A 12,718-nucleotide genomic window follows, 5' to 3' on the forward strand; every position below is an offset into this window, starting at 1 on the left:
ATGTGGAAGAGGATAAGCAACAAATGCTCTGCATTGCCAGGATCATACCAAAGATTGTCTCCTAAAGAGTTATATTACTCTACCTGAATGCTAATAAATATATTCAAGTAAATTCCACTGCACTAGTATGGCATTTTCAGCTTAAAAATCTATTAAACTCATTTCATATAGAAGTATTAGCATTTCAAAACTAGACCTATACCGAAATATTTTCCTTACCAATTTCCTGATCTGAGTCACTGTTTCTAATTCAAGACAGCTGTTTGATGACAGGACAGGACTCAACTGAGATCCCAGTGATGACTCCATTGCCTTGGGTGTAGTAAAAATGACGTGGCCACTGCAGGGCTGTGGTCTGTTTTTTAAACATAACATGGCATGTTAGTCAAACAGTAAAATGTGAGAGATCATTATATTCAAGACTTCCTCTTCTCTACTCCTTCTGCAAAGGGGAAATCAGACACACAAGACTGTAGACTTCCTTCGTCTTCGTCACTTGCTGTGGGTGGGTGCAGTCGGACACCAGCTTAAGGCAGAAAGGCCAAAGCAGAGGATGGTCTGAAAGTGCTTGCACCAGCCCCACAGCTCCATGCTTCTCCAGTCTGCATCATGTTTCTGAGAATCTGATCCTTAGAGGACTTGGTGAAAAAGAATAAAAGCATGATAAGCAAAACCAAATAAATTTTACATCAACTATTTTTCATAAGTAAATCTCAAGGTACTTTACAATGGAAGGTCCATCTTTTTCCTTTATGCGACAGGAGAAACTGAGGCACAGAGAAAGTATAGAAGTAAATACAAATTATAAATTCTTCAGATTTCCTCCTGAACAGAAGTCAGAATTTGCAATTCATTGGTTATTCTGAAATAAAAAATAAAATATTGAAAGGGAGAAAAATAAACTGGAACTTTGTTTCAACATTAGACAGAAAGTTAGAAAATATTCTCACTTTAACCCAATGAACTCTTCTAATTCAAATGTCCTTTGTCAGTATATATCAGTTTTAAAAAGGTATAATCAGTAATATGGATTAAAAGTCAAATAACAGAAATTATAATGATGAAATATATCTTTAATTGAAATATGTCATGTTAAATAGAAATAAAATGAATAGTGTAGGTTTTTTCTCAATTGACAATTTTATATAATCAAATTTCTGCAAAGTAGTCCAACTATGAAAACAGATTTATTTACTTTTTTAATGGAAAGGGGTTTAGTTTAACCTTTATCTTAAGACGTGATGTGGTGATATTATGTTGGCTGAGTTTTATGCTATGGAATTACTGTTATATCCAGTGACGGCAGCACAGACCATGTCATTAAGTTAGGGGTTCACCACTTCAACCAAGTATTTAGCTTTCTGGGTTGAAGGTCTGGAGAAATTTATTTGTGGGATGAATGGAGATTTAGGCTGTTGAAGCATAAGTGTTGTTTAGAAAATACATGCTATTTGCACTGCACAAAGCTACATGATACACAGATATAAGAATGTGTTACTATGTACATGTCTAATATAAACACACTGTGCTTAAGTATTGTTTGTTCTTTAAGAGTCACTCAAGAAAATAATTTGTAAGACAAAAGCATTGGTAATGATTGTACACAAACACTTTAACCAAGCAGCAACTTTTAAAGAAGTGATTTTGCCTTAAAAGTCAAAAGTAAGTGAAAAGTGAAGCCATAATTTAACTTAAACTGCTGAAATTCAAATTAAAGCACATATACATCATCAACAAATGTGCCTAAAGACACAGGCAGTGATACAGAGGCAGAAGTGAGAAGCACAGCTGGTTCAAGCACAGCTGGCACTTCCCTGGGAAAGTGCCAATAATCCTTCTAACACATGCAAAGCTCCCAGTGCTGGAAAAAAACAGGAATACAGGGCTAAAATTTGGCATCTACTTATCAGCACGTGATTTAGTGACATAAGATAGCTAAGCACATAATTACATATATATTTTTTTTAATTCTCAAAATACTGATGGTGCACAAAAGTTCTCAATGGGAATCAGGAAGAAATCAGGGAGATTTTCCAAGTGCAGGATTGGAAAGCTTAGCCAGTCACAATTATGATTTTAGAAAAACAGACCACAAATATGTCACGCAGACTGGACAGTGTGATGTATAGATAAACACACACACACTGCATTGATTGTACTTTGTAACAAAAGGGATGAAGACCAGCATGTGTGTCTTGGACAGGACAGCTCAAACAAAAATCACATGTACAGCAAGCAGCATCCATAATTCTTGTCATTAGGCAAAATGGTAATGATGGTAACATATTTTTAGAGCATAAGTAAGTTCTCTTAAAATCAATTCACCTTATGCTAGTTCATTACTCCTAGTCATATTAGTAGAAGTTCCTTTAACACACCTGGGAGCAAAGTTTAACATTTATTAGCAGTGAATCTATTGACATATTTCAAGTACTTGGACTACTGTGAACTGAGAGATTGAGCCACTTGTAAGAGATCAGTTAAAATCAACTTCAGTACATTTTTTCTCCTGGTGTGAAGTAATGAGGTTATGTGGTCTCACTCAACAACATTGTGCCTCCATGGAACAGCTGCTGTGCCTGATCTTCACGTGTGGTCTCCCCTTGATTTTGCTGGACTCGGGATCATCTGCAGAGAGCATATGTATGTGGATAATGGATTTGCCTCATTTGAAATTGTAGCCTTTAAGACAGACCAGTAGCTAAGCAGCACACCTGGATACTTTAGCAGGAAATGAAGCTGTTTGGAATACAAAGAAAAAAAAATAGTCTTCATGGGTTATATTTTTCGTATGAAAATAATTAGATATTGTAGATATTCCTTCCCCTCTCTGGATGATTCTTACAGAGCGGAGACTTTCCTGAGTGGTCCAGTCAGTTTTCAATTCATTTATACATATTTAATAAGCAATTTGCTAAATCTATTCATATCTTTCCTTAAGCACAGATCTTACATAAACTCCATTATCAATACTGGAGACTTCCAAAGGAGAGCTAAAATGAGACAGATTCTGATTCAGAAAAACACTGAAGACAAAAATACAAATGTCCACATTCCTTCTCAAGAAAAGGAAAAAGCAAACAAGAAGATCAGAAGAAGGGATTATTGAGTATTTTTCCCCAATATTATATACTTGTAAACTGGGAGAGTGACATGTTTAGTGGGAGCATATATACATATTTCAATATAAAATCACAAGAACTCCTGAATTTCTGTTTATGTCATAATTTGCATATATTTTCTTAAGTCTTCCAACCAAAATTCATTCTATTTTTTTTTTTAATAATAAGTTTCTAAGAATAGGCGTATTAAATAAAAGAAATTATGCGTGGGATGCGAATTCTCATTATAAAAATGTTTCTATCCCTCTGGCTTTAGAGATAACTTTCCAAACATAAATTGCTTCAGTAATAAGGTTTCATGAATATATTACATATTCTTGCACAAATTTGTGGGGAGCATTTTTTGTCTGAAGCAAACATTCCTCAATGAATAGAAATGTTCATACCTACTTTAAAAACAAAATATGTATATATTTTTTACATGTATGAAGCTTTTTTTGATATGTTTTCATGTTGTCCTTGTTTTCTACAGCTTTCAAACTCATCATTAAGTTAAAATAATTAAACATAAGTTCCAAATTTCCCTGTGCTATCATGATTTAGCTCCCCAGATGGGGTAGTTCTGTCTCGACAAGCATTGTAACACTGACTGTCCCTTATAGGTCCTGAGACACAAACACAATTTAACTTCATTTCTCCTGGCACCATTTGTAGTTAAATGGAAGACCTGAACCTCAAAATATTAACAATAGAATCACATTCTTATTAGTGTGGCATGGAGAGGGAGTGTAAGCGCAGGAGCACTCATGTAATGAGCTGTGGAGTTTCTCCATATGGAAACTTTGCTCTTCATCAGTTTTCCAAATACAAAAGTAGAAAAAAAAGAAACCAAAAAACTGTAAGAGAATTACAAAGAACTTGGTGATACAAAGAAAGAGGAGTTCACTATAAAAAGAAACAATGAGGATCCTGATTTAGACTCTGAATAAAGCAACAACTGTATAGAAATCCATGGTAACTCTCCCACTGTCTCGTGTGAGGCCTTGTTTAATCTTCTATAGCCATGAATATCCTACAGCAAATATTTTTGTCAGTGAGAAGAGAAAGAAAAGATAAGCAATACTGCAGAGAAAAGAACAGCAATCCAAGCATTCCTAGTATGCACAGTAAAAGAATTAGTAACACTAGATCCTCCAGAATATAATGAAATCCTGCATTTTTCTTTCAAAATACAGTAAACTTATGTGTTGGTAAGTGTAGTTTAAGCATTTCTTACTTCATTATTTTGTAAGAATTGTATGATGACATCACCTAAAGACATAGCACTTTTCAAGGATTTCGTGCGGAATCTTAATGTTTACGCTAGCAACGTAATTTAAGAAAGTATCCTATGTAAATCCTTGAATCTCCTAGGGTCTAGGAATGAAACGTAATGCTAATTTGATTTAGTAATTTGTTCTTTCTCCCCAGAAAAACACAATTACCGCTCTCAAAAGACCTTTTTTCTTTTTCCATCATGCTTGGACTAAATTGAAAGTTGAGTCGGTAGCAAAAAGCCCAGGCTGGGAATGTAACAGACCTCTGCTACTCTGTCTGTAACAAGCCAGAACATAAAGTGCTGGGAGATTTATTTCCGTAAAACGGAATGTTCATTATCTTTTCTTTTTTCTTTCCCCCTCTCTCTCCCCCTTCAAAAATGGAAACAAAATAAGTCTTCTTGAAATTCCATAATAGTAATCTAAATGTGAAATGTGAGCTGAAAATAATGTGCCTCTCTGTGTGTCTAGAAGAGAGAGGGTTTGTAGCAATGTGCGTGTCTGTTTGTAGGAGAGAAGGGGGAGATTGTGTGTGTGTACAGTAGTTCCGAAATAGTTTATCAAATGCGTGGTTTCCTGCCCTGATCTGTAGATTTACTTTCTTCCATGAAAGGAAATGGAAATAATTGATCTGACTTCCATCAGCACATAAAAGAGATTGTTGGCAATTTGTTTTCTGCAGGGCTACTTAAATATATGGTGACGTAGCGAGCTGAAAAGATCACCCACAAATTCTGCAGCCATCACAGATACGTGGTAGGCACACCCAGGAGACTGATGCCTTCCATCATTCGCAATGCATGGATTTTCTTCTTTCTTTTTTTTCCTTCTTTTTCCCTCTTTCTTCCACTTTAAGGATCCACGCTGTCCCTCCAGGTTCTGCAGTCTGGGTTTGATTAAATAATTATAAACTTCAAGCAGCAGATCTATCATTTACATTCCTGAACATGCCAACATGTGCCTTTTGTGGGGATGCCAACCAACACCAAAGCTTCTCTCATTATTGTCACTGAAAATACAGTGGTTCAATGTTTGTGCTATTTCCTGGATTTTGGTGATATAATGTTGCCCAGCAATTTGCTGCTACTGCCAACAACACTAAAGAACTTCATAATAAATCCTTTCTATATTTACTCAGTCCACCACTTTGTCACTGAAATTAGCATTTTACGATCTTATGCTCCAAAGCACCTATTTTCTCTCTTTTAACTCCATGCTATTACGAATCTTAACAGAAAATCCCCCGAGGCGAGGTTTGCTTCAGCTTCTTTGTGTAACATCTGCTGTCAGTCACATTTGTTTTCCAAAAGGACGTGGGGCTTGTAGATCCATTGTAGATGATACTAAAGATATAACAAACTAACAAATAATAGTTTAATTTCAAGATTCTACTGAGGGACTGGTGGTCAGATGCTAACATCTCCCATGGGCTCAAGTTACAGAAGACAGAATTTATAAATGGGGAAAGAAGCCAAAAAGTAACAGGGCCAGATCCTGCTCTGACGCCCAAGTGGGTAAACTCCACTCCTCTGAGGGCAGGCAGAATGCAGAGGGTGAGTTTGACACCTCCAAATGACAGCATCATGACTGTGACAGAAAATAAGCATCAGTGCAGGGGCTTTAGCACAGGCATCTTCTATCCAACTTGAAACCATCGGACCAGTGGGACTCAGATGCTGTTGTGACAAGGTAAGTCAGCCCTTTGCTTAAAATGGCACAGGAGAAAATAAAACAGTACTTGTACATTGAAATCCTCCCTGGGGCACTCCTCTGAACACTGAGTTTAAGATCATGTCCAAGTGGACAATATGGGATCATATTTCACCCATTTTTGTTCTTAATGATGGATGGTGACGATACGGGCTCTTCCAGCCGGGAGAAGGAAGAAGTATAGTACAAGCAGCGGAGCATCTGGTATAAAGGAGTGAAGGGAAGAAAAGGGGAGGCAAAGATTTTGTACAGAAAAAAAAAAAAGAACAGAGCTAATGGCAGGAAGAGAATGCAGAGGGAGATGTGTTTCATTTTCTTCAGAGGGGAAAGTGAAAGCAGTGCTGTCTGGGAAGAGGAAAATGACTGGAAGAGAGAGCATGTGAAGAGACGTACCTCAGGACTCACAGTAGCTTTACTTGTTTCTTGCTGAAATAAATAGTGGTTGGGATTTTTGATTGATAGGAAGGGCATTCTTGCTATCCTCTCATAACTCCCCAAAAGCTCAAGAGATTTTGCAGAATGTTCTGGCACGGGGCAGCTCCATAAAAAAACACACATTGCCCCAAATGTAGTATTTTGGAAGTATGCATGTGTGCTGTGCGTGGGGAACCACGGGGCTGGGATGGAAGCTTCTCTGTAATCTTAGCTCTCGTGGCAAAAGCTGCTCCCACAGGGCCGTGTGATGTGGGCACATGCAAGCTGAGTTACAAGCCTCCATGGATGCAGCTTATTGTTACAAAACATCTCGTGGCAAAAGTTGCTTAACTCTTCCTGTAACCCTTGACAGCAGCTTCACAGAGCCTTTCAAGAGTTTTCAGCCCATCTACTTTACAAATAAAGCTAAGTATTCAGCAGTGCGCAATGGAAACCAACCATACCCTAAGGTGCATTAAGTCCAGCACTGCCAGATGGGGGAGGTGAGGGACTGTCCCACTCTGCTCTGTGCTGGTGCAGCCGCACCTCCAGCACGGGGTGCAGTTTTAGGTGCCATAGTATAAGAAGGGCATAAAACTATTAATGAATAGAAAAGAGGACTGCAAAAATGGGAAAGGGTCTGGAGGACAAGATATTTAAGGAGCTGCTGAGGTCCCAGAGCAGAGCAGGCTGAGGGGAAGCCTCATGGCCCTGCAGTTGCTCACAAGAAGCAGAGGGTCAGGGCACAGCTCTGCTCTCTGGGCCCGAGGGAACGGCGTGGAGCTGCGTCAGGGGAGGGTCGGGTGGTGGTTAGGGAAAGGCTCAGCATCAGAAGGAGATGGGAATGAAGCACACTCCGCAGAGCCGTGGGCGCAGCCCCGAACTACTGGAGCTCAGGAAGCATTTGGGTTTGGGTAGTGCTGTATGGAGCCAGAGATTGCTCTCGATGATCCTTGTAGGTCCCTTCTAACCCAGGATATTCTACGATTCTACGACAAGCACCGAGCAGCTGAGCGGCTCGCAACGCTGCAGGCTGCCCTGTGCCTGCGGGACCCGCCGCCAGGGGACACTCCCGCGCCCCGCAGCGCGCAGCCGAGGGTCTCGCAGCCGACAGCAGCCCGAGCTGCGGGTCGTTGTGCCTGCGGAGCACCAGCTACACTTCGCTTCTCAAGAGAAAAACTAGAAAGCAGGATTTGCTGACATTGGGTACACACCCTTGGACTGAGCTGCCTATAAAGCTGTTTGTTTAAGAGTGATAGTAACACGGGCACTTTTCATTAAAGGAGAAATGTTTCAGCTCGTTGAATGGTAAGGGCAGTAACCTTGTTTTTCTCTGTGTTCGAGCTATATATACACAACTGTAGTGCCTTAAAAAACAAAACAAAACAAAACTACACACCTTTGTCTTAAGTCTACCAGGCAACAGAAGGGTGTAGAAAGCGTGGATAAACAAAGAGCAAAAATGTTTACACAGTGCTGCTTGCGAATTGTAGCTGAGTATATAGTTACCTAAATGTGAAATGACATTCAGAGATGAAAACACGGTACCCAAAACTGATCATATTCTGTTACAAAAAGATGCATCTTCTTCCCTTTTGGGACTAAGGAAACAGGTATAGAAATGCAGGATGTGTTAGTTAGCAATTTGTCTGAATGGGCTGGCATGGCTTCCAGCAACTCAGAGCAACACCAGGGAGCTGAACGATAAGCCTACGCATTTTATGAGTTTAAACAGTAAGCAGAGACTGAGCCCTAATTCTCTAGACTTGTGGTGTGACCAGAAACCACCTCCTTTTCTGCTTCTGATTTTCCTCAGCAGTAAGGAAAACCGAGCTACAAGAACAATATTTCACCAACCATTTCTTCTAAAAGTATTCTAATAAAAACATCCTGAAACTTGCATTCAACTACTTCCTTTCTTTAAGGTTTTTTTATATTTTTCTTTCTGATTTTAAGATGGTGGTTTTAAAGCAGTAGTTTTAATCTAAATTACAAAGCAACAAGAAGAATGAATGTTACTATTCAATATAAATTCTTAAAAAAATATACTTAAATTGGTATCTAATTTATGATTAAATTACCAGCCCAATTAGTTACTGAATTTCTAGTTGTTCTTCCCTTAATTTATCATTAAATGTCAGGCAAAATGTCCATAAAGCAAATTCTGGGCTTTTAAAATTCTGAATATAAACAACAACAAAAAAATCCCACAAAAGTACCTGGACAGCTTTTCAGTACCTCTGAGATACTGGGGGAATAGAGCAGATACCCCTATTGGTTTAATTTGTTTTGTCTGCCTCCGTCTGTGCACACTGTGCTGTTGGCTTGTTGCGATTCTTGATTTGTTATTTTATACCTCTATGTATGAAGGTCACTTACTCTACTTATGTTTTCACTTATGGGACTTCATTCGTTTCACAAACCACTACTGCAAGGATGATAGAAAAGTCTGTTGAAAGATACGAAATCCCTGTGATACAAAAGTGGCAGTGATTATTCTCACACTGTAACTATTGGGAGGAAATTTCCCTGGGTTGATTTTGGACACTGTGCTCCTGGAATGACATCTTTGGTAGATTAGCAGAAATACAGGTTTCAGCCTACCAAAAGACCTTTGTTAACAGTGTGCAAACACACTTATATTTCTTTTTCCATCACCTTTCAGAACTCAAACATTCCTACAGACTTTCATGCCTAGCGAAGTATATCATATCATTAGAGCTGGTTAATATCCTGAAGATCAGGCTATCACACTGTCTGTTTTGGTTTGCTGGTGGCTTTTTTCTGTATTGTTTTACACTTGCTGTCAGCACAGGTTTCTGAGTAAGGAAAGCCAGTCTGGTTTACACTTGCAGAGGATCTGATAAAAGGGCTTGGAGTGGGTTTTTCTTCAGTTATGCCCCAACGTACCCCATCTGCACAGCTCTTCTAATGTGACCTGAACTGTGGTCAGTGAGAAAGGAGCAGCTTTTTGCTATTAGCCTGTATAGTGCTTGTATCAAATAGCTACCTGGACAGCGGATAAGGCCCTTTGCCAACCTCAGAGACAGGTACCGTGGAAGATGTAAATGAAGGTGAAGATGAAGAGCTTTGGGCTTGCTATGTTACTGAATTGTTCTTTTCCTTTTGGACAGCCATGACCTGATTAGCTATCAGATATCCTTTCTGCATGGCAAAACATGCAACAGTGTACCATTGCGAAACCACTGCAAATATTAGATCTTGCTTATCCTATTTACTTCCTTACAGGTGTGTGTTAAAAAATGGTCATTCTTAGAACTGCTCGTACCTTACCTTGAGTACCTGTGGGTAGAGAATAGCACACGTTCCTTGTCTCCCTTAGTCACATTAGCCAACTCACACCTGAAGGTGGAATAGAGCTGAATGTGACGCCCCAGGCATGGCTTTCCAGTTGTTCTCTTGAGTACTCAGTGCTCCTCTGATGCTCTTTTAAAGAAAGGTTTGAAAATAAGTGCAAGATTAAACAGGACTTCAATAGCAAGAATCTATTTGACACTAGGAATTATTTCTGTCGTGATCATCATTAAATAATGTTGCTGCAAGCAAAAATTACATTGTGCAAACCAAATAGAACCCAAACAAGCCTTTTCAATCCCTTTGAGCTCTTCTCACAATGTTTTCTACAAATCCTTATGTTCACGCTTCAAGAAAGTACTGTAAAAAAAAAATGTAATTTGCTGGATGGGTGAGGTTTTCACTGGCACAGAGCCAGGCCACGCACACCAGATTCTGCAGTGCTTGCTGTTTTCTTTTTCAGGTAAATAGAAGAAAAAGTACGTGGAAATCATGAGCGAACAGCATTCTGCCAAATAACCAAACTGCTTCCCATTATTAGTTTTTCCAATGAAACGAACAAAATAAAAGACTATACATACTGCAGCAGGACTTCCTAGAGTACAAAGTCCCCATCAGTGATTAAAATTGCTGCATGCAAGAATATATGCAGTCTCAGAGCTATTTGGGGCCTTGGTTCTCTGTTGAATATGGCAGCTATTTGCAGTAGTAGGGGGAGAAAAATATCTAGACTATGTTATGGTTCACCAATTGATGGGTAAACATCTATTTTACCACTTTTTGCCATATTCCCATTGATTTACCTGAAAGATTAGTTTTACATCTTTGTCTTTAAACTATGCTAATAAGTACACCAGGAAAGATGGGTCACTGTGTAGCCTCAGCACTCTTCAAGGCACACTGAACTGCCATGCAGTAGTTATTATGGATTCACTTACCATTCTGCGAAGGAATACATAATCTTCTGGACTCATATGAGTCAATGGGAGTGCCTACTGCCTTCAAGTGCTTGTGATCTGTTGGCTGGTAGCTACAAGGTTTAAAAAACTTTTTCTAACCTGCTTTTGCCTGGTTGAGATGAATTTTCAGTCTTTAGACATAGACTATTTCAGTGGACCTGGTGCACTTTAGTACTATATATTTAGTACTATAAGAACATCAAGTCAACATAGCACATTAAGTCTTAAAGCTCAGTTACCTGCACATTAAGTCTTAAAGCTCAGTCACCTGAGAGTGCAGCCCAGAGTATGCAGTTTGCGTCTACACAGGCCACTCACTGTGGCTTGCAGTGGTTTTTCAATACTCAGGAGGTAAAGTTAAAAGACCAAAAATTATAATGAACTTCATTAAGAATACAAGCAATCTGTGACAATATTAAAGATCTGTGTCTCCATGATAGAAACACAGGATTGCTTTAGAAACGCATTGCCCACCATGTCATAGATTGCAAGAAGAAGCATAGCTCCCATATGTGCAGATCGCCACCCTGACATGGTGAAAAAACTTCCTCTCCCTCTCATAAATCCAAACGTAGAGACTGGTTTATGCAACTGCTGAAGGCATGTGCCAGCTGATAGGGAAACTCATGTGCCAGACTTGCTTGCTGGCTGTGATAAATCTCCGCAGTTCTCTTGGGGACAGTCAACAAACCCCAAACAAATTCTGAGGAGCCACATGTGAAAACCTCCAGGAGTCTAACCTAAGCACTGTGTGCCCACAGAATCAGAGGCAAGCAGAAAGCCTGAACACAGTTCAGCAAGGGGGATCTGACATTGGACCCTGCACCATCCTGGTTGATGAGGAGCAGGCACCATTCTGTAGCAGGCAGATGTGTAGGTGGCAGGGCTGAAACACAGCACGTTCCAGTAATTTGGGATGACAGGAAGACATTGCAGGTTATTACATCTAGCACACTTTAGAACTTTGTTTTGTCTAAAATATGAGATATTTTGGGGCTTGGTGTTCTTGCCCCAAAGTCTGGGAGGAAACGTGGAGGGAGAAGAAATAGTAGCAAGAAGGAACAAAACCACCACTATACTCACCCAGGCCCAACATGGAGGCCCGGCCACATTTGGGACTGATTTAGAAAACTATTTGGCAGCATCTGTGGAAAAAAAAAAAAGGAAGATCAAATAACACCTTTCTCTAATCTAAGTGATTTTTGTAAGTTAAACGTGAAGCACTGCGATCAGCCACAATGATAATTCTCTTGCCATTGAGCTCAAATTGTCTTTTATTTTTATGCAATTGAATGTATGCATCCATATTTAACATTGGTCAATATGCAGGACCTCAAACATTTTTCAGTAAACATGGAAATCCTGTTTAGAAAATGTGAGCTTCTAAACTTTAGCTGCTATTGAAGACTTGTTAGTGAACGACATCAATCATTCCCCGTACACACCTGAAAAATCATTGAATTAGATTCGAGATACCAGGCTTGTCACCTAAAACAGAGGTAAAGCATTACTAAGCTCTTTGGTTGGACAGGCCAGAAGAATGCCAATGAAGAGGGACAATTCCTTGACAGTGCTTCACAAAGGCCATTTCTTCATGCCCTTTGAGGTGCCTTTAAGGGAATGAATATTCTCTGAGATAATTTTTGTGATGCTGAAACAACAGTATCTTTCAGAGGTATTACTCTCCCAATACAGGGCAGTGCTTTTGCCAATGTGTTCTTAGTAGAGGGTTTAAGAAAAGAGCCCTGTAGCATGCATGTTCCCCTGGTGAGTTTATGCACGCTCTCGCAGCTCTAATAAAAACATACAATGAAGGTAAATTAGGGCAGACGACTGCTTCTGTCAACACCAAGCAAACAGTATTTTTAAGGTTTATGTGTGACTTAGAATTCAAGAATGCAGACTTTGTTTTTCGTTGATGTACTTGTTGAAGAAAATACTT

General features: G+C 39.4%; 1 long non-coding RNA gene across 1 annotated transcript; it reads right to left on the reverse strand.

Moving 5' to 3' along the window:
* Positions 1 to 2,537: 2,537 nt before the first annotated feature.
* On the reverse strand, positions 2,538 to 11,914 carry LOC140257998 (uncharacterized). The gene is made up of 3 exons (XR_011905157.1): positions 11,860 to 11,914; positions 9,797 to 9,949; positions 2,538 to 2,628 (listed from the first exon to the last, which is right to left on the reverse strand). It is a non-coding gene; the product is annotated as an uncharacterized lncRNA (long non-coding RNA).
* Between the last annotated feature and the right edge of the window lie 804 nt (positions 11,915 to 12,718).

The sequence above is a fragment of the Excalfactoria chinensis genome, chromosome 12, assembly GCF_039878825.1.
Source record: "Excalfactoria chinensis isolate bCotChi1 chromosome 12, bCotChi1.hap2, whole genome shotgun sequence".
NCBI classification, from domain to species: Eukaryota; Metazoa; Chordata; class Aves; order Galliformes; family Phasianidae; genus Excalfactoria; species Excalfactoria chinensis.